The sequence below is a fragment of the Loxodonta africana genome, chromosome 5 (genome assembly GCF_030014295.1).
Source record: "Loxodonta africana isolate mLoxAfr1 chromosome 5, mLoxAfr1.hap2, whole genome shotgun sequence".
Lineage (NCBI taxonomy): Eukaryota > Metazoa > Chordata > Mammalia > Proboscidea > Elephantidae > Loxodonta > Loxodonta africana.
Window position 1 is genome coordinate 35,722,016 of NC_087346.1, and position 22,925 is coordinate 35,744,940.

General features: G+C 39.2%; 1 protein-coding gene across 11 annotated transcripts in view; it reads right to left on the reverse strand.

Moving 5' to 3' along the window:
* Positions 1-22,925, reverse strand: part of ALPK1 (alpha kinase 1) — a 146,251-nt gene that overhangs the window by 85,618 nt on the left and 37,708 nt on the right. For 2 of the 11 annotated variants that reach the window (XM_064285431.1, XM_064285429.1), the window contains exons 2-3: positions 15,719-15,841; positions 13,600-13,687 (exon numbers count right to left, since the gene is read on the reverse strand). The exons of 5 other annotated variants lie outside the window; for them this stretch is intronic. The gene's annotated coding sequence lies outside the window, so the exon portion shown is untranslated. The remainder of the gene's footprint in view (positions 1-13,599; positions 13,688-15,718; positions 15,842-22,925) is intronic. 4 more of the 11 variants (XM_064285433.1, XM_064285430.1, XM_023548588.2 and 1 more) reach the window with 2 other exon arrangements.

Below are 22,925 nucleotides of genomic sequence, written 5' to 3' on the forward strand. Positions count from 1 at the left end.
TAACTCAGGTCAAGGTGAGTGAGTCAAGCCTGCCATCTGGTCCTGCCTCGAGGCTCCTGTACTGATGACTTCGAAATGGTATACCCAGGAAAGTTTTCTTTGCAACTCTGAACCGCAAATTGGAGAAGTGCACTCATATGTATTCTTTCCGTATGATCCCCAATCCAGAGCTACCGTGATACAGGGAAGCATTCATACAGCAAAAAAAAAATTTCATAAATTTTGAAGGGCCTTCAATTTGAGAGGGGGGTTTTCAATTTGAGAATCATTCTTCGTGAGGCAAATATTGTTCATCAAATCTCAAGGTAAAGAATTTGACAGAAGGTAGGAGGTTGAGTAACTTGCCCAAAGCCACCAAGTAGGGAACATTAGGACAGGATAAGAATTCAGGGGTTCCGACCTGGTGGTGCAGTGGTTAAGAACTTGGCTGCTAACCAAAAAGGTTGGCGGTTTGAATCTACCAGTTGCTCCTTGGAAACCCTATGGGACACTTCTACTTTCTTCTATAGGGTCATTATAAGCCAGAGACTTTGAGTTGGAATTGACTCGATGGCAATGGGTTTGATTTTTTGGGACCTGTCATCAAAACAGAAGTCCCTTTGCTTCCATTAAATAGATGCTGGGATTCCGGGGGGGGGGGGGGCTTGGGCGGCGGGATAGCAAGAATAACTTTTCTGGAAGAGAAATAATTCATTTTCCAAAGAAGAAATGGAGTGGCCTTGACTTTACTTAGTCTTTGCTGCTGTGGGTGAGGTAACTGAAATGCTCTGTTTATTCGGTGGTTCAGTGGTAGAATTCTCACTCTCCACCCAGGGGACCTGAGTTTGATTCCTGGCCAATGCTGTTCGTGTGTAGCTACCACCAGTCTGTCAGTGGAGACTTGAGTGTTACGTGATGCTGAACAGGTTTCAGCAGAGTTTCCAGTCTAAGGCAGACTAGAAAGGCCTGGCGATCTACTTCTGTAAATCAACCAATGAAAACTCTATGGATCACAATAGTCAGATCTGCAATCGATAATTGGAATTGCATAGGATCGGGAAGCATTTTGTTTCATTGTGCATGGGGTCACCATGAGTTGGGGGCTAACAACAACAGCAGAGTCAGAATGGCAAACCTGCTGGATATTTCCGGAGGTGGAGTGGGAGGAAAGCCCAGGTGATGGTGTAGTACATCTATGGAAATGACCCGAAGCTCACTGTTATACAAGATTGCTGGGGTTGTGAAGTACTGTATACTTTTGATGAGGCCAGCGAGTGTGGGGATTAAGGTTATTTAAGGTTACTTTTCCAGCAAGTATTTCCAAGGCTATATTTTCAATTCACATAGCCAGGAGAGTGAATTCATTTTGCCTGGAATTCCATAGATTTGGAAGTGCAATCAACTTCCCTGAGAAGCAGTCTGTCTTGGTGAAAAGGGATGAGGGGGCTCTAAAAATGCAGAAGCATTCAAACGAAGAGAGAGAAAGGAAGAATTGTAGCCTCACTGTCTTAGTCATCAAGAGGCAGCAGAGTTAAGCACATGGACTTTGCAGTCAGGCTTTCTGGGTTTGCACATCAGCTCTACTGCTTGCTAGTTGAGCATCCTTAGGCAAATCCTGTCTTACTTTCCTCATCTGTAAAATGGGGTAATAATAGGACAGATCTCAGAAAGCTTTGTTAGAATTAAAATAAAGAACAGTGCCAAGCATGTAACAAGTGCTCCGTAAGTATCATATATTATTACCAATAAAAAATTTCAAGAAATGAAATGTCATTTTTTAAAGGGTCACCCAACTTCTCCTTAGTTTACCCTACTTGAGTTTGACTTCCTTGTTGACTTCATCAGCATTTATGTGTTTTGAGAAAGAAAATTACTTGGCCATTTTCAGGTTCTTGATATATTTTTCAAGTATGAAGTCATGTAATGATGGGATTATCCCTTAAATTCTGCAGATCAAGATTCAATTAAGGAATAAAAATTATATTAGAGAATCATAATAGTATGATGTTTTTCAGAGAGAAAGATGTGAATTTTATTTGCTAAAAAAGAAACCTACTCAATTTGGTTTAATCAGCTGTTTGCCTCCAGGCACTCAGCCGCTCTCTGTCTGAGGTGTCAAAAAAGTGAGCTCTGAAGTGGCTGAGGGGAAAGAAGAGCGTCCATCGGATTACAGATCAGACAGAAACACCACCCAGCCCCTCATCTTCTTCTTGGCTCTGAGACACACACAAAGCTCTTTATTTATTTTATACTTAAAATGTCAAAGGCGCCTGGGGGTGGGCTTCTGGGCTGGGTATTGGCAGACCACACTCCTGGGCTGACATAATAAAAGTCCACCATGTGGCTGTGTGATTCACACAGCGTGTGCATGTCACCAGCAATCGATGAGTCTTGGCAGGGAGCCTCCTACTGGCCTGGGAACAAATACAGACTTGCGTGTCCTTGAGTAGCAAGTAGCTGCAGTGGGGAACCACTTGGATATTCACACACTTTGAAGGCCCAAAGGCAAAGGTATCTTTCAGCAGACAAGAACTCACCACACACCAAACTACTTCAACATAATGACAACCAAGGACAGCCCAGCAGCAAGGGGCTCTGTAGGACAAAGAGTTGACAGCAGGATTTTATGACCCAGGCGTGATCTTAAGGGGGGAAAAGTATCTACAAAGAAAAAGTAGCACGCTGAATTTTTTGTTTACTTTTTGACATGGCTCCTAAGCACCCCATGGTACGTAAAAAACACAGAGTTCTCAATAGGGCTTACCTTAGTAGCCAAAAAAACTAGGCCTACTTCTGTTCTTTCTGTAACCTGCAGAATTTGCAGGCCCTTACATCATCAGACTGACTTGGAAAATGAGTACACTTTTAGGGTTTCACGATCCCGCACTTTTTATAAGAGTTCTGTTACTGAGCAAAATGCTGCTCAGTCATGGAGCAAATGTGCTCTGAGCATCAATTGCCCAATTTGGGGGATAACTTCATTGTTTTTGGGCCACTCCACTCACTTTCTTTGGTAACTCCTCAAGCGGAAGAGCTCTCATTTTCCCTCTTCTCTAATAAGGAAGACAGAGATCTGAGACTCAGTGTTAACGCTATTCTTTGCTTTCAGCTAGTGAAAGAATATTTGCCAGTATAGAACTAACAGTGATAACATTTTTTAAAACGAGTAAATCAAAATAGGTAAGTGAATCATGTTAGCTTTTACACAATTACTACTGGCAAAAAAAAAAAAAAAAAATGGTTTTCTACTGTTTCCCTAATGGTTGGCTTGGAAGTTAAAAAAGCTTAAAAAATAATATGCTATGTACTATATTTTCAAAGTACTCAGTGGTAGTTAAGCATTTATTGAGTATCCATTGTATACAGGCCTTGGCACTTTGGAAGGATACCAAAGAAACAAAATAAATATTTCCGACCTTCGAAGGCAACCTCACTGGGGAAGTAAGCTAAGTATATGATTCAACTTGACAAAAACTCCAAAGCAACATTCTGACCCACAAGATGAGTTTACTTGCTGGCGAAAGGGCTACTTAAATTGAGACAAGTTGGAGAATTTCATCCTGCCCACCATTATGTTATATAGAAGAAAAAGCATTCATTATTAGATCTTGAAAAGAGAAAAACAGAAGAGTTAGGTTCATTATCTTACTTTTTACACGACTACGATGAGGAAGGTAGCAAGTGCTATAGTCTCCGTCTCATGATAAAGAAATTGTCTAAGTTCCGATGGCAACTCTCTAGAATTATTGGCCAAGAGTTATATACAAGTCTTTAAACTTCCAATCTACTGTGGCTTTACTTGAGGCATTCTGTGTCCTGGTTAGTGTGGTGAAAACAATAATCACACTCAAAAACAGGATGTATTATTTTGGTAGATTGTTGATTCTGTGACAGAAATGTATATCCCAGTCTGTTTAAAGTGGCAACTCTTGGGCTTGATTTTCAAATTTTTAAAGCACTGAAACGACAACTGCTATAGTTTTTCTGGGGGAAAAGTATCCTAATTTTGACCTTATTCAAGCTACAATATAATTCCAGAGGGACCAATAAAGGGGAAGGAAAGAACTGATGAGGTCTAAGTGGTGATTGCATTTATAGATTAATCCTGACAGGGAGCAAATAAATCTCCTCCCAGGGGGCCCAACGTAGCCAACTGAGAAGTGGGGTCGTTATTTATGAGCATAGTGGATTTCCCCCATAATAATAAACATTTTAATTACTTTAAGTGAAACATTCTTTTTAGTGGTAGGAAGCTTAAAAATTAAGTACCATACTGTCACTTTTTTTTCATACCACCTCTGTGTGTAACCCTCATCTCTGCTTAACATGGTACCACACAGCAATTTGTCTGATCCCCAAATCATAATGGAAAGCGGTACAGGTTTATAAAGAGGCCTTTTACATGCCCAAACCTGCACTATCCTGCATGGGGGAAAATGAGCCCAATGAGTGGTCGGCAGCTTTGCCCCTGAGCAATTCCATTTCCATCCGTTTCATATAGCAGCCTTCCATGTATAATTTCATTTTGAAGCTAATAAGCTTGGAAAACACTTATCCAAATGAATGAAGAAAGGTGGGGTAGGAGTAGAATAATGATGTAATTTTTATTTTTAATAAGGTGGCAGATTCTCATTCTAGGAAGATACTACCATATATAACAAAACACACCAACCACATAAATTCACTATGCAAGTTGTTGCTAAAGAGTCCTTGTGAAACTCTTCTGTCCTGAGAGCAAAACACCTAACTGGTAACATGAGAGCCAAATAATCTATTTCCTTAAACAACAACAAAAAGACCCCATTTCCTGACTGATAATAGAAAGTCACAATGAATGATATTAAGAAATTAGAGTTAATTTTTAAGGTGGGATAATAACATTGTGCTTATGTTGAAATAGAGTTCCTTTGTTCTGGAGGTACCTTCTAAAATATTGAAAGGTGAAATTTTATGAAATATGAGATTTGTTTTAAAATAGTTTAGGGTGTGGAGAAAGTAAGGGTATATATGAGGCAAGATGGACTATGGATTGTTAAATGTCGAAGCTGAACAAAATTACGTCCAGCTTATCATACTGTCCTCTCCACTTCTGTATATATTTAAACATTCCATAATAAAAAATTTAAAAATGATTCTGTTTTGATGACTGAAAGCAAAAAGGAATGGTCTTGATGAACTCTGAGAAGCAGCAAGAGATTATCCTGAAAGTATTTTAAATCTGCCTAGTCCATGGGTTGGACAGCCAACAAAACTGGGCTTTAACCTTCCTAAATGAACACCGCTCTGTAAAAAAAGAAGCTGCTCTCTCATCCAGCTTTGGCATTAAGTCCAGGCTATGTACATTGGAGTATCTGCTTAATGTGTTAGCTGCAGTGCGTTGTACTTGTAATCACAGTCCCCGTTCCACCTAGTTGCTTGTCATATAACATTTTCAGACTACTCTGCTGCATTGTCCTGTTAGTATGTGCTTAGAAACAAAATCCTAATTTTAATATTATCTTAAGCAAAATAAAACTTTTTGTATAAACAAAACGTTAAATGTGGTACAAAACTAATCATACCAAATACTTCAAAGCCATTAGCATGGGTAAATGAAACTGTCTATAAAAAACACAAGAAGCACGCCCCCTATTAACACTGTCTTGGGAAATCAGAGGCCACAACTGTGACTAAGTCTAGGAACCATGCATGCTTTTACCTAAACTACCTAGGCATTGCCTCTATTATTCTACTTTTTACAGAATTAGAAGGGTCAACAAATTAAACATTCCAACTATGGAAAGAAAATCTCCAACTTCATCTCTCTCTAAAAAATTTTTAAATATGAAAAAGTAGTCTGATGATTTGAACACTTAGAGTATTTGGACTAAGTTAATTAAGAGTTTTAATCCACCGTTTGCTGTCACTAATGTCACAAAAAGGCAGAGGTAGGTATTGTGCAGAGCACTACAGACACAAAACCTGGTGATGTAGAGTTTATTATCCCCACTTTACAGATGAGAAAGTTGAGGGTCACGGAGGTTAAGTAACATACTCAAAGTCACATACTTGACAAGGAGCAGATTCGGAATTTCAAGAAGAATTTGAGCCCATGGGTGTTTTTTAAACCAGTTGCCTTTCAGCCTATGGCACAGTCCCAAATATTTCAAAACGTGTCAATATATAAAAAGACACAGGATTAACGGAAGTCATTTTAAGTGCTCTTAGACTTGCAATAAAAAAATTCTATAAATATATATGTCACATACCTACTCTTCCACTTTATTAGTGAATCCATTTCTACCTAACCCTGCCCAAATCATATTAATAAAATTCTATAATACTAAATTCTAAAATTCTAAATACTACAAAGGGACAGCTGAAAAGTCAGGGACTAATCCAACTGGTCAATCCTACTATTTTCACATTGCAAAGACAATTGTTTACAACTGAATTCCCCCTAGACTTCAACCAGTAGTAATTCAGGCCAGAATGTGCTCTCCTGTCTCACTCTGTCTTCTCCAAGTAGGGCGGAGTTTTGTCTCATACCAGATAATTAAAGACATGGCAGTGCCACTTGCTAGGATTTCTCCCTTTCTCTTTTTACCTCTTATGAAAGAAGAAACTTTAGTTTAAAGATTAGATTTTTTTTTTCTCCTTTTTCTAAAGCTGGGTATACCAACTGGCATCGGCTGTATTAAAATCAGGAGAAACCTCAATCAAAAAGCTCCTCTCGGAAGGCAGGCTTTCTTGTTAATATGCAGCCACATGAAAGGCTTTCTTTTCATCCTATACAACTACAGTGTGTGTAAATTGCAGGGGGCTCATTGGCATAAATCTCGGCTGCGACCTCTGAGGTAAACTGGATTTACATTACTTTCTGACAAGAATTAAATGAAGGCCTTGTGGATATATGAACAGCCTTCTAGACTGCAACAGATGGGCATGAATGTGCTCCCTAGGAAAACCATCAGTGACATCTGTGTCCTCCAAATTCTGGTGGTCTCAGCCAATTAACAGGGGAGAAAAAAAGAAGGGTGGGGGTTGGGGAGGCCACTGCACAGCCCCCAGCCAAAACCAAGGCAGAAGTGTTTGTGTTTGGAGATGGGATCAGGCTGGCCCGAAGTAGCGAGGTTAGCACTTTATTGTTATCATTCAAATGGAGAATGTGGCTTACAAGCTATTTGTGTACCACAGTGAGGATAATATGATTTTTCTCATTTGACTGGAGGAGACGGCCTCTCTTGCAGCTGATATCATATTTCGGTGCAAACTCTTTGCGATGGGTGTTTACTTTTGTCTCTTTCAAGCCTGGCTGATGGTGTTGCTGTCTGCCAGTTTCTGCAGTGCGTTCACGTGTTACAAAGCAGGTGAACTCTTAGACAAAACAAAGACCTTTCCCCAAAACATTCTTCCTCAAAATCTACTTCTTTCCTCCTCCCAAGTGGCATTTACTGGTTTCACTAGGAAGACAAAATCAACATTTGCTGGTTAAAACTGGCTAGGAAAATTACATCAGAGGGTTCTTGGAAAAGACACAGCCCAGTGAACCATAAACCCTACTGACTGAACTCATCAAATGTTCATATGCTAATCCTCCTATGTTTGATGTACACATAGAAGGACAATTGGATAAATTGAGGCAGAGGATAAGATTTTTCTTTGGAATCGCTCTTCGTTTCCACTCCCTCTCGAGAACCCATTTGCTTAGACAATGTAGGGCAAGGGACCAGAATTGGGGAGTGGAATGGACCGAAGGGTGCCTAGAATTAACATTTACTGGTTCAGTACCAGGAGGCCTCAGGAGGGGTCAATTTAAGTATTCCAGCTCATGAGTCTTTCAGACTCTAGCATTAAGAACAGAGGCTCTGGGCCCAAAGAACCTAAGTATGAATTCTGGCTCTACCACTTACTTGATATGAGACAATGGAAAAAATACTTAACTTCACTGTGCCTCAGTCTCCTTATCTGTAAAGTTGGGCTAATAATGGTACCTACCACCTATGCTCAAATGACCTAACACATGGAAAATGCTTCTGCCATTGCTTTAAGTCTATCTTTAACCTGAGCTTTTGGTGGGGAGAATTGAGGGCCCAAGGGTAGGGCGATGAACTTTTAAACCAGTTTTTCAGAATGAAAGGCATTATGTTACACTAGGTTTGGGAAATTAAGAAAGCTGAGTTTTCAAAAGAAATAATTTTTTACCGCTTTTAAGAGTCTAAGGTCTTGTTTTAAAATGACACATTTCCTTTAATGTGAAAGATTTGAAATCATAACTGCTAAAATGAACTTATTAATTACCAAAAGCACCTGAATATTTTAAGTTACAGACTGTCAAGAAGCAAATAAAATAACACATTTTCGACTCCCAAAATGAAACCAAGCCATTTGTTGTAAGCCTCCACCCCCGCCTTTTCTTAATTTCAGAAAACTGAGTGGACAGCTTGTTCTGTCCTACAGTGTTTACTATAGTAAAGTTTTAGAAGATAACGTCTACTTATGGTACTTTGGGTGTAAACTATTTACACCTTTGTCCTAAAAAATGTTATTTAAAACACTGTAATTCCACATTACAATTGTTTAGAACTATAACAAAACCAAAACGAGGGCAAAAAGGGCCAGCAAACCTTCTAAACAAGAGAACCTAATGGTTAAGCTGTAAATGCTCATATTGCTATATTTATAAAGTAAATTTTTTGCATATGTACTATTACCCTTTTATTATCTGCTCTGAATAATTTTCTGATGATCAAGGTATAAGAGCTTGAGCCAGCTGAGCCTCAGTACAATGTAAGATTGCTTCTAGGGGAAGTCAGATTGTTGGTCAACAAAGAAGGCACTCACTCTTTCTCCACAGTTCTCATGCTGGCTTGAGAATCCTGCGGACTCAATGGTAAAGAAGAAAGCAATTATAGGCACAATTTCTGTACAAACTGTGCCTTATCTTTATTAAGCTGCAAAACCAAATATAGTTTTGCCTTATTTGATGCTCATATATTTATGTTGTGTGATAAACAGCAGAGGGGACTTTGTCTACACTGGGATACAGAAGAGAATTGACACTAAACAAAAGCACCTGTTGTTTCGTTCTTGTAATGACCTTAGAAATGACCACTGGCTGCATTTTCCCCGCACCCCTCCTAGGCTCTTCCCAACACTACCATCTCACACATCATTATTGGACGTAAAAGGAGAATAATTGAGGAGAAGATCAATAAATTTAAAAGCTCTTTAAGGAAAGACATAATGAATTTGGTACAGCACATATTTTTAGATCAAAGATGCCTTTGAAGTGACAAAACCCTAATCCATAAACTACTGAAGCACTTCCTTTCTCTCCCAAACTGCTTGTTGTCAAATAAAATGGAAGTTAAGGAAATTATCTTTATCTGAAAATGGCCAAAAGAAGCCATCACCTAATGACAGCCTTGTCACAAGCGACAATTGGGGAAATTGTCAGGAAGGCAAGGCCTAACAAGCAGAGGAGTGGGCTTGCTGTTTGCACTAATCTGGTCATGCAGCCCCCACACACAATCCCAGTCAGCTTGCTGTGTGAAACAGCTAAGGCTTTGTCAGTGTTAACAGGGACTGGAAAGAGTACTCTTTCATGAATATGTATTACCATCTCTTCGAGTCTGCAGAGACAAGCCCTTCCAAACTGAGATATAAAACACACACACACACACACCATCGACCAACAAAAACCAAGAGAACCTAAGCTACTCAGTTGAGTGTAGTGAAATGCTAGTAACTAATGAAAGATCACGCGCGTTAGAAATAGAGCCAAAGGCATCCTATTCCATGTGTTTGCTGGGATCTTTATTTCCCAGCAGTTGAGATGAAATCTTTAAGGGGCTTTCAATCTTTGAGAACCACGTGTATGGGTTCCAAGTTGCTACACATCGTTACATGGATTGCAAATCACACACCTTATAATGAATTCAGCATCCCATTGCCAAATACGTTCTGAAATTCTAAATATGTGAAAATAACTTTAATATTAAATGAACACATATGCAGTTTTAAGAAAGTGATTAAATCTTATATTGTCTTCCAATGAAGAAGTAAAAACACTATATGGAAAAAATATAATGAAGATACAGCATTTTCCAATATTGAGTAGAAGGACATCATGCAGAAAAAAAAAAATTGTAAACAAAGAATTTTAAGGTGAAATGGAGGTGGGAGACCTACTCTGCAAACCTTTGTACTTCTAATAATAGCGCTTGTTTAAAAAAATATTCATATCATTTCCTACAAAGATGAATTATTTCGCACCCACCCCGGCCATGGATCTAGTAAGATATGTTTGATGTCTGAATAACTGAACTTCAGCTTTTCTACTCATATTGAAATTTAATTTTATTTAAATATAAATCCTGTGTGTGCATATGTGTACATACGTACATATACATAGATACACATACATAAACGTATATGCATATATATATACTCTCACTTTTTACAGAAGCAGAAAGCCAAACAGTATAAAGATGATTCTTTTTCACTTTTTCTTCTGATATGATAAAGTTTGGTTTCCTACCGTGTGAGACAAAGCTCAGTTTTGAGGGGTTTGGCTATTAGACAATGTTTGCTATAGACATTTACATTTCATTAGCATATTCTACTCTACATGAAATCCAGCTTTGAATACTCCCAGTGCGAGAAAGCTAATCCTCTTTAAAGACCTACAGGCTATATTACATGTGGCCGCAGCAGCAGTTGTGCCACAGCCCCATCACTTTGAAGACGGCTGAACAGAGCTCTCTTGTGCGCCTGTCGGTACCCAGCCTCATAAACCACTGTTTTCTGTGCCTTGAAATCCTTCTGTTTTCATCAAGGAGAATAAGGAAGAGGCTGAGATGCATGTTTCCACTCTGAAAGCTAGACTCCACTTGAAGAGGAGAGGCTATGCTGATTTCACTTTTTCCTAAGTGTCTGTCTACAATCTTTTCAACTAAGATTAAAATAAACTATATCCAAGTATTTTTGATCCTTTGATCAGGATCAAGTGCTAACCACATCTTCTGTCTACAGAATCTGAACCTGGATAATCGGGGGCAAGTGACACGGTGATGTCACAGGTCTTTTTGCCTTTACCCTTATTTTTACGGGAGAACATTAAACATTCAGATGCGGTGATTCATAGATAGCTCACTTTCCCACAGACAGAGATTACTCGGCTGATGATATCCAACTAAGCAGCAGAGAGGTAACGCAGTGATCCAATTTCAATAAAATATAACAAACAGCACAAATTGTACAAACTGCAGAGAATTTATATCAATTTTTTGAGTCAAAAACAAAGGAAAGCAAATGAGTTCCATCATTCTACTGGTGATATTTCCTTACCAACGCTTAGATTATGTTTTTAAAAAGGCAAGTGTTATTCAATAAACAAGAATGATTTTATTTTTCATATTTTATGATAATTTAAAGCAAATAATTCATTTATGAATTATTAATTTGTAATTTTGGGAAAATAATTATCTTGTAAAAGTGGCTATTGAAGATGTCCATTATACTGTTTAATGCTATTTTATTTAAAGCCCCATACAGTAAACTCTCCTATGATTCTAAAGCAGGAGACACTTTAATTTTTATGTCAAATTGGTATATTTCATTCTATTAGATATGAGCAAAACCACAAATATTAGACATGGGACAGGGAAGAAATTGTCCTGGCTGGAGTGGAAAATTTGTTATGAGAATGGGTTGGAGACAAGTCTAGACAGATGTCATGAAGCTGTATGACACACAACCTTGAAAGACAGGGCAGGATGCAACATGGAACTGGGGGGACACAAGGATGAGCTGCCAAATGTTTAACGACCAGCTCTCCAGGGAGTAGGGAAGGGAACCTCTGGTTTGTAGAATTTGCCAATATCTGTGGTGTAAATCTTTTTACCATGGCTGATTTCAAGCTATCAACGTGACATCACCGAATATGGGTTGGGAAGAGATTCACAGCAGCACACCACTATACATCTACCATACAGATACAGTAGTCATAAGTAACCGCAAAAGCATGTTGTTGTTGTGTGTTGTCAAGTTGATATCTGACTCATAGTGACCCTGTAGAACAGGGTAGAACTACCCATGGTGTTTCCAAGGTGCAGCTGGTGGATTGGAACTGCTGATGTTTTGGTTGGTAGCCTGAGCTCTTAATCACTGCACCACTAGGGCTAAGTAATCTCAAAAACATAGATAATAGTAAAATGCCATAATTAGGAAGTGACAAATTTTGACTTTGTCTTTAAATAATTTATTTAAAGTTTATATAATTTAATTTTTAATGATGGCCGTGTTTAACAAACAACTTACAACATTCCTGAACTTTTGATAACTGGCTCCCATGAGCTGGCACAAGACGGCTCCAGCCCAGCACAGAGAGAGACCAAGAAAAGTTTCTAATAAGGGACATAATAGAAAAAATTAGAACTTTAAGAAGATTAATATGGTATCAGTGAGTTAATTTTTGGGTCTTTTCAAGTTTTATAAATTTTATTCAAAAAATTTTAAATGCACATCTTAGCTGTCACATATCCAGTCAATCTCAGCTGTCATTGTTTTATTATCTATGAAGCTTCCATAAATATGCACAAGTGAGCAATGTGTGGTCTGTTCTGTAGTTGGTCCCTGGCCTTGTCTTGACTGATCATACTGAACTCCATCATCTCTTTACACAGATGTAGTTGATTTGATTCCTGTGTATTCCATCCTGAGGTCCATCCTTTGTGTTGTTGAAAAAAGGTATTTGCAGTGACTAAGTCATTGGTCTTGCAGGATTCTGTCATGAGATCTCTGGCATCATTTCTAAACCGAGGCTGTATTTTCTGACTACTACAGATCCATCTGTCTTCTTTGTTTCCAGCTTTCTCATTTGAATCACCTGTAATTATCAATGCATCTTGATTGCATGTTTTTTTTTTTTAATTGTACTTTAGATGAAGGTTTACAGAGCATACTAGCTTCTCATTAAACAATTAATACACATACTGTTTTGTGACACTGGTTGTTGACAACCCTATGATGTGACAACACTGATTGCATGTTTAATCAATTTCAGACTGCAGCAATTTAAAAATCTTTAATTTCATTATCTTTGGCAACATCATGATAAACGATGAAAATACTGAAATTGTCAAGGATTTCATTTTGCATGGATAAACAATAAATGCCCATGGAAGTAATAGTCAAGAAATCTAAAAATGTATTGCATTGGGCAAATCTTCTGCAAAAGACTTCTTTAAAATCTTAAAAAACAAAGATGTCACTTTGATGACTATGGTGACCCTGAACTAAGCCATGGTATTTTCAATTGCCTCATATGCATATGAAAGCTGGACAATGAAAAAGGAAGACTCAAGAAGAATTGACACATTTGAATTATGATATTGGTGAAGAATACTGAATACACCATGGACTACCAGAAGAATGAACAAGTCTGTCTTGGAGAAAGTACAGCCAGAAGGCTCCTTAGAAGCAGAGATGACAAAACTTTGTTTCTCTTACTTTGGACATGTTATCAGGAGGGACTAGTCCCTGGAGAAGGACATCATGCTTGGGGTCAGTGAAAAAGAGGAAGACCCTGAACGAGATGGACTGACACAGCGGCTGCAGCAATGGGCTCAAACATACCTACTATTGTGAGGATGGTGCAGGAGCAGGCAACATTTCTTTCTGTTATGCATGGGGTCGCTATGATTCAGAGCCAATTTGACAGCACCTAACAACAATTTGCAAAAGAGGCAAATAAGAGTCAAAGAGGTTGAGTAACTTGCTTAAGATTAAAGCTTGTTTTAGACAATACAATGCATACTCAGTGTCACCTCCTAAATAAACTTCCTCTCTCCTTCTGACTTGAGTACATTTCATTGGCTCAACTGTTCCAGGCATGGACTGTAATTGGGAAACATTAGTCTCAGAAGAAATACAACCAGAAATTTCCTTAGAAGAAAGGATGGTGAGACTTTGGCTCACTTAGACAGGAAAAGTCAATAACTAGAAAATGACATTATTTTCATAGAGAATCATCAAAAAACAAAGGAAACCCTCAATTAGATGGATTGACACAATAGCCAAAACAATACACTCAAGCAGACCAACGATCATGAAGCTGCCACAGGACCAGGTAACAGTTTCTTTTGTTATACATAAGGTTGCCCTGAGTCAGAATCCACTCAATGGCAACTAACAACAACAACAACACTAAATGGAGTCAAGATGCCAGAAATTCTTTAGTCTAATATTAAGGAAGAAATGCAGATACTTAGAGATAGGAATTTAGGATAGATTTATTATACGTGATCTACTCATCCAACCCCTTAGTATGGCACCCCTAACTATGTACCTGGAACACTCTCTTTACTGAGGTATTGAGAAATACATTAGTGAGAAAGGACCAGCACCACTGAAAAGTGACTTAGTAGTTGTACTTGGTAATCTGGGGATGGAATTGGAAGATGCTGTTACTGAAATGTGCTCCATGATATGCCCTCTTTGAAACTGAAGGGATATCAGTGAGGCACAGACCGAGAGGCAACCAGAGCTCTGGTAGCATGATTATGCAAGGGCAGGACCAGACAAGTAACCAGAATGAGTTTGGCCTACAGGGACCTTTAGCTGTAGCTAATAGATGGGAAGTCCACTGAAGTCTTACTTGATCTATATAATTAAAATCCTAGGTCTGCCAAATAGAAGCATGACCTCACTTGGTTTGCAGATCCAGGGCCACCTGAATGAAAGGAAAGCTGGGTACCCTTGAGGAAGTTTCCAATAATAGTATCACAAGAACTTCCTCCTCCAAACAAAAAAACCAAACCCATTGCTGTCGAGTCGATTCTGACTCATAGCTTCCCTATAAGACAGAGTAGAACTGCCCCACAGGGTTTCCAAGTTTGTAATCTACGGAAGCAGACTGCCACATCTTTCTCCCGTGGAATGGCTGGTGGGTTTGAACCGCCAACCTTTTGGTTAGCAGCCGAGTGCTTAACTACTCTGCCACCATTTCCCAAAGTGATCTGTAGTAATTTTCTAGGGCAAATGTACAGAGGAGAAAAGAAAGTGTCCAGATCTCTCTGCAATTACTAGAACTGTCTCTGGGCCACAGTAAATCCTAGGGACTCATAACATCACTCTAATTCAACAGGGTGGAGGCTTAAGGGGATTGGGTGACAAATGGAGACCTGGCCCAAATCCATCTCAGAGTAGACATTCTGGGTCCAAACATTTACTTGTATTTATTTTCCAAGTTTCTGACTACAGAATTAGAGGAAACTTACTTAACAACAACTGGCATAATTTCCACATTGGCTCCCTGACTTGTAAAATGAGGGATATTATGGTTGAAAGTGCTTAGTGGAAACCTTTCGTGCTATCGCTAACTACCAAAGTAATAAATTAAAGCAATACTATATCTTTGAGAAAATCAAAGAGATTAGTCCCACTGTCAAATACTGAAAAAAACAGAGGAGTGGTGATTTTAGCACATCCTTATTTTAACACGTATGCTTGGCTGATCCAAGAGCCACATGGTTTTGGAGAATGAATGGAGTATCTTAAATTAATTCAGGTAAATACAAAACAAGTGGTCAACCTAGAGGTACTCTCCTACTACAGCAAATTAATCCAGACTCTGGCATCTGTTACACAGCTATTGGTGTACAAAATATGTTTTTGTTTATCCAAATAAAGCAAAATCACTAGAAACCATTTTGTTTCCCCTGGCAGGAATGGTCATATACCTTCATGATCTTACCTAAGGGCTGTGCCAAGACTTCAACTCTGTGTCATAATTCAGTATTAAGAGATCTTGATCATTTTATCATCCCATGGGTTATGAATCGTGACCATATAACTGATGACAACATGTTCATTGGACCTGGCAAGCAGAAAGTAGTAAATACCCATGATGCTTTGGTAAGACAAGTATATGACTTAGGATAAGAGATAAATCCCATGAAAATTCAGAGATCTACTAATTCAGTGAAGTTTCTGGGAGTCCAGATATTAGAGATATGTTGAGATATTCCCTCCAAAGTGAAAGACAATTTGCTGTACTTTATATCCATCCTCACAAAGAGAAAGGCACAAATGATTTGTGGGCCTTTAGGAGCAAAATAATATTACATTGGTGTTACCTTTTCCTACTTACTGAATAAACCATGAGGTTTCTATATTTAAGTAAGTCCCAGAACAAGAGAATATTCTTCAGCCAGTTCAGTTTAAAGCACAAGTTGCTCTGTCACTTGGACCTTGTGACCAAGGAAATGTAATGCTCACAAAGTGTTTGGGGCAGACCAGGATATTACATTGAGCCTATGGAAATTCCTAATAAGAGAATACTATTACAGCTCCTAGGATTGACAGCAAAGCTTTATCACAGTTATTTATTGACAAATAACTGTTTTTGAGAAAGAGCGCCTGGTTTGCTATTGGATCCCTATAGGTACTATCTGGCCATTTTGGAAAATTAACTGATTATGAGACCTGAGCTGCCCATATGAATTAGAAGGTATTTGATCCGCCTATTCTTAAATTGGAAACCCTCGTGGCATAGTGGTTAAGTGCTCCAGCTGCTAAACAAAAGGTTGGCAGATTGAATCCACCAGGCGCTCCTTGGAAACGCAATGGGGCAGTTCTGTTCTATCCTATAGGGTCTCTATGAGTCAGAATTGACTTGACGGCAACTGGGTTTTTTATTCTTAAATTTGGATTGCGCAGCAGGTCTCCATCTCAAGTTGAAGTGGTATATACAAAATCAGGCTCAAGCACGTGCTAAAGGTACAGGTCATGAGAAAGTGGCTCAAATTATCATGGCACCTAACCTTACTGTAATGCCACGTATCCCTAGGCCCTCACATATAGCTTCATTCACATCTTCCTATGGCCTGGGAAGAAAAGATTCAAGACTAATTTACTGATGATTATTTGCAATGCACAGGCACCAGCCATAAGACAGAGCTCTCCTCACTGTTGTCCATGTAGGACGAGTGGGAAAATGATTCCTCTAAGTAACCAAAACTTTTAGGCGTACCTAGAATGGTCCACTCTGCCAGACAGAGAGATATCTATAGGTGCAGATTCATAGACAGAACCTAAAAGTTGGGTTTGATGATGAGGAAATTGGAAGGAACAGATTGGAGGACTGGTGACAAAGAGGTTTAGATTAATGATAGAGGTACATGAATAAACCTCTAAGAATAGAGGATGCCCTCAATAATCAGGTGGGAAAGAGGAATGGTACTGAAAATATTCCTTGGCCTCATTCCCTACTAGTGTTTCTCAAGGGGCTTATGAAAAAAGCCACCATGATAACAGAGATTCAACCACATGAACTTCCCTTTACCAAGGCAAATCTGGCTACTATCATTGTTGAATGCTTAAAATGCCAGCAACAGAGACCCATACTGAGCCTTCCATATAACTCCAAGCCTGTTGTTGTTGTTTGGTGCCATCGAGTCGGTTCAGACTCATAGCGACACTATGCACAACAGAACGCAACACCGCCCAGTCCTGAGCCAACCCTACAATCATTGTTATGGTTGAGCTCGTTGTTGCAGCCACTGTGTCAGTCAACCTCTTTAAGGATCTTCCTCTTTTCTCCTGACCCTGTACTCTGCCAAGCATGATGTCTTTCTCCAGGGACTGATCCCTCCTGACAACATGTCCAAAGTATGTAAGATGCAGCCTTGCCATCCTTGCTTCTAAGGAGCATTTTGGTTGTACTTCTTCTAAGACAAATTTGTTCGTTCTTTTGGCAGTCCATGGTATATTCAATATTCTTCACTAGCACCACAATTCAAAGGCGTCAATTCTTCTTTGGTCTTCCTTATTCATCGTCCAGCTTTCACATACATATGATGCTGTTGAAAATACCATGGCTTGCGTCAGGCGCACCTTAGTCTTCACAGTGACATCTTCGCTCTTCGACACTTTCAAGAGGTCATTTGCAGCAAATTTGCCCAATGCAATGCGTCTTTTGATTTCTAGACTGCTGCTTCCATGGCTGTTGATTGTGGATCCAAGTAAAATGAAACCCTTGACAACTTCAATCTTTTCTCCGTTTATCATGATGTTGTTCATTGGTCCAGTTGTGAGGATTTTTGTTTTCTTTATGTTGAGGTGCAATCCATACTGAAGGCTGTGGTCTTTGATCTTCATTAATAAGTGTTTCAAGTCCTCTTCACTTTCAGCAAGCAAGGCTGTGTCATCTGGGTAATGCAGGTTGTTAATGAATCTTCCTCCAATCCCGATGCCCTGTTCTTCTTTATATAGTCCAGCTTCTCGTATTATTTGCTCAGCATACAACCCCTGATGCACACCTTTCCTGCCTTGAAACCGATAAGTATGCCCTTGTTCTGTCCGAACAACTGCCTCTTGATCTATGTAAATGTTCCTCCTGAGCACAATTAGGTGTTCTGGAATTCCCATTCTTCTCAATGTTATCCATAATTTGTTATGATCCACAAGTCGAATGCCTTTGCACAGTCAATACAACACAGGTAAATATCCTTCTGGTATTCGCTGCTTTCAGCCAGGATCCATTTGACATCAGCAATGACATCCCTTGTTCCACATCCTCTTCTGAAACCGGCCTGAATTTCTGGCAGTTCCCTGTCAATATACTGCTACAGCCATTTTTGAATGCTCTTCAGGAAAATTTTGCTTGCGTGTGATATTAATGATATTGTTCTATAATTTCCACATTTGGTTGGGTCACCTTTCTTGGGAATAGGCATAAATATGGATCTCTTCCAGTCAGTTGGTCCAGAAGCTGTCTTCTGTATTTCTTGGCATAGACGAGTGAGCACCTCCAGCACTGCATTTGTTTGTTGAAACATCTCAGTTGATATTCCATCAATTCCTGGAGCCTTGTTTTTCACCAATGCCTTCAGAGCAGCTTGGACTTCTTCCTTCAGTATCATCGGTTCCCGATCATATGCCACCTCTTGAAATGGCTGAACATCGACTAATTCTTTTTGGTATAATGACTCTGTGTATTTCTTCCAAGCGCAGGTGATAGGAATGGCATCAGCCAGCCTCCTATTGACTGCTTCATTATATTTAACCGCTTTCAACATGAACTTGGAACAATTTTTCTCACTAGAATGGATATTTATTTTGGATATAGATTTCCTTGCTATGATTCTATCAGCAATACTTTCTGAAGGCTTAATTCACCCACAGTATGCCATACCATTGCTTCTGGCCAAGGATGCTATTGGCCATTTCCCATAGGTATTACCATTACCTAGGAGCCCCTGGCCTTACAGAGCAGTGCAATAGTCTATTGAAGACTCAGTTATGGAGCCCACTGGAGGACAACATCTTAAGAGGTGGGAGTACAGGTCCAGAGAAAATGATATATGCTATAAAACAATATATGGTCTTGTTTCACCTAGAGAGATACCATGGGTCCGGGAAGGTCCAGGAATCAAAGAGAAGAAGCAGACATGGAACCTGTCATACTATCCTTCTCTAGGACTTATATATAAAATTTTTTTTCCATCATCTCAACTTTGGGTTCTGCTGGTTTATAGGTATTAATACCCAAGGGAAGAATATTTACAGTAGGGATTACAATAATGGCTTGAAAGAATTGGAAGTTGAAACTATCATCTAGACATCTGAGGGTCCTGGGGAAACCTGGTGGTGTAGTGAAGTGCTACGCCTGCTAACGAAAAGATCAGCAGTTCGAATCCACCAGGCGCTACTTGGGAACTCTATGGGGAATTCTACTCTGTCCTATAGGGTCGCTATGATTCAGAATCAAGTTGACAGCAACGGGATTGGGCATGCCACTGGACAGATAGACAAAACATTGAGTTTTGATTTATCCTGAATACAATGGGGCCGGAAAGAGTGTATCTGGAACCCAAGAAATGCCCTATGGCTCTTCCTAATCTTGTCTGATGGTAAAAATTAAAGGAACACTAGTACAACCAAATACATCAGCTCTATTAAGGGCTCAGATCCCCAGGAAAGAAGAACCATGAACTGCAGAGGGTCTGGCTGTGAGTACAGGGAACATGGAATGGGTAGTGAAGTAAGAAACTTATCAACACCAAATCATGCCTCGTAACCAGTTACAAAAGAGGGACTGCTGCCAATATTCATATTTTATAACTTGCTTTGTGATGTGTATATTTATATATTAGCCTATGTCCTTTTTTAACCCTCTCCCTGTCTCCTATTATTTTATGTAAGGTTGGCTTTATAGTTTAGTCCGGGAATAACATGTAAGTTTTACAAAACTGTTACCTAATGTCTTTTTCTTTCTCTTCATTTTTCTCTTCTTAGTTTTTAGTCTTCATTTCAGGTAAATTTACAAACTTCCTTTTTCTGGATAATGGGAACTGTATAGGTCAGCAAGTTTCTCTTTTCGCTTGATTATCAGGAAGCTTAAAACTTTCTGTAAGCTCATTTGTAATTATTCCCTTACCTCATATTTCTAGGACATTGCTTTCTGCCTTTTTTCTAAATGGTTTCTGATCAATGTTTTCATTTTAATTTCTCCTACATTGGTTTATGCACATTTTAATAGTGCACTTCACTTCCTTTTTTATCATAAATAAACCCTTGCCTTTAGCAAAGCAGTTCATGGGTTCCCTTAGCAGCTCTGCCACACAGTGGTCTGTTCAACTGTTCAACTAATATTTCTTGAGAGCTTACATTGTGCAGACACTACATTCCTGCACTCCCCATCATCACTCTGCTTGGTTCACATGTCATTGAACATCACTGTTATTTCATGTCAGATGCCCCATTATTAACTCCATGGGCAGCACTTGGGGCTGTGTTCCTCTTTCTTACCCAGACTTTTTTTCAGGGTCTATTTCTGACTATGTTCCTCATTGCCATTTTCTAGCATCTGCCTTTCAGCAACGTATACCTCTAAGTCCAAGTCCACTCTTCATAACATTTTACGATTTCTGAATTTTCTGATAAATTCTATTATTCACCATATTTTAGGTTAACTGCCATCTTGGTGGTGGGGGGCCTGTTCTATTCTTTAGGAAAAATACCTGTCTAGTATATAACCAGAAACCCTGGTGGTGTAGTGGTTAAGTGCTCTGGCTGTTAACCAAAAGGTCAGTAGTTCGAATCCACCAGGTGCTCCTTGGAAACTCTATGGGCAGTTCTACTCTGTCCTATAGGGTCGCTGTGAGTTGGAATTGACTCAATGGCAATGGGTTTTGGTTTAGTATATAAACAATTCTCCATACGTAAAGTGGTTAGCTTATTTTCCTCTTTATTACTGAATTGATCTTTCTTCCTTTCTGCCTTCTTATTCTTACCAAGCATGTATATTTATTCTTTCATTCACTCAACATTGTTAAGTGCCTACTATACGCCAGACACAATCCTGGGGAAAAAGAGATAAATACAGCACAGTTTCTGGACTCCAGAAGTGCACATTTGTGGGGAGCCCAACGTGTAGGCAATAATACAGCCCTATGATAAATGACAGGGCAGAGGCACCATGGAAGCCTAGAGCTGTCCCTTCACCTGACCCACAAGCTAAGAGGCACTTTGGGGACAGCGACCCCGCTTTATAATGCAGCAAAAGGTCATCAATCTATCATGTTGGGTGAGTTGCTGGGCTTTACAACAGCTGAAAAAAAAAAAAAAAAAAAAAGCATCCAAGGCCACTACATGAACAGGCACCGTTTTGAAAAGTCAGGCTAATTTTTCTACAAATCCTTATTTTTACATATAGTTGTGATTCGAGATGGCAAAACTGTACCTCAAAGTAGCAATTTAAAGAAAAAACACATTTCTCAATGACTGCACATAGATTATACAAAAGCACTGAAGAGCTCCCTTAAGAGTCCTGAATGCCGAAAGCGGGAGTCTAGAAACCTCCGCCAGCCAGTGAAATGTTAATAAAGACAGTAATCGGCCCCTGAAGGATTGTTTGGGGGAGTGTACAGAACAAATACTCAACAGTGGCAACAGGAGGAGGGGAACATTCAATTATTTATATGGATCTTAAGATGTGGATACTTTGGACATGTAACTGTGTTAAAATGTGATATATTCGGAAAGGGTAACATTTCTGTACCTCTCAAGAAACTTGCAGGAAATTTCTTTAGGCTCCCTTCTTGGTACTTCTTTCGCTTGTTTCAGTGACAAGCAGCCAGCACGAACGCTGAACCAAAACATTTCTACCAGAAACTAATGCAGTCTGTTCCTTCAGCAGCACACATGACTGAGGGTGAACTCCTTTCAACAAACAGATTGAACCTGGTGTGCTAGCAAAGAAACCCTGGTGGCACAGTAGTTGAGCACTCGGCTGCTAACTGAAAGATCAGTGGTTGGAACCCACCAGTTCCTCCATGGGAGAAAGATGTGGTGGTTTGCTTCTATAAAGATTTCCAGCCTTGGAAACCCTGTGGCAGCAGTTCTACTCTGTCCTATAGGGTCCTGTGAGTCTTTGGAATCACTCAAAGGCAATGGATTTGGGTTTCCCTCAACAAAACAAAAAGTCTTCTTTTGTAGTAATCCCTTGGTCTTTCGCTATCCAAGTTCGCCATCTACAGGTCATACAATTTTCAAATTACTCTTTAGGTCTTCAGAGAATTCACACATCACTTTTCCTGTTTAGGCAGTTTATGCATTTCATTGTTGATCCATGACACAACTGATAGCTCCTTACTACATATTGAATGTCTTGTTAAATATTTACTGGACTCTCATTTTATTTTATTTTTATCACTCAGGGATTTATGTTAAAAAGGCAATAGCGAAGAAGAATGATTAAATATATGTTTCAGTGCCATGTGTCTGAACATCAAAAAAAAAAAAAAAGGCACTCGCTCTCCCTTCTGGTTAACATAAAAAAAGTCACACTTTTCGTTAATGTTCATATCACAAAAACACTAACAATCATCATAATAACTATCATTTACTGAACACTTAGCTCGTTGCTACTGGACTAAGAACTTACAGACATTATCTAA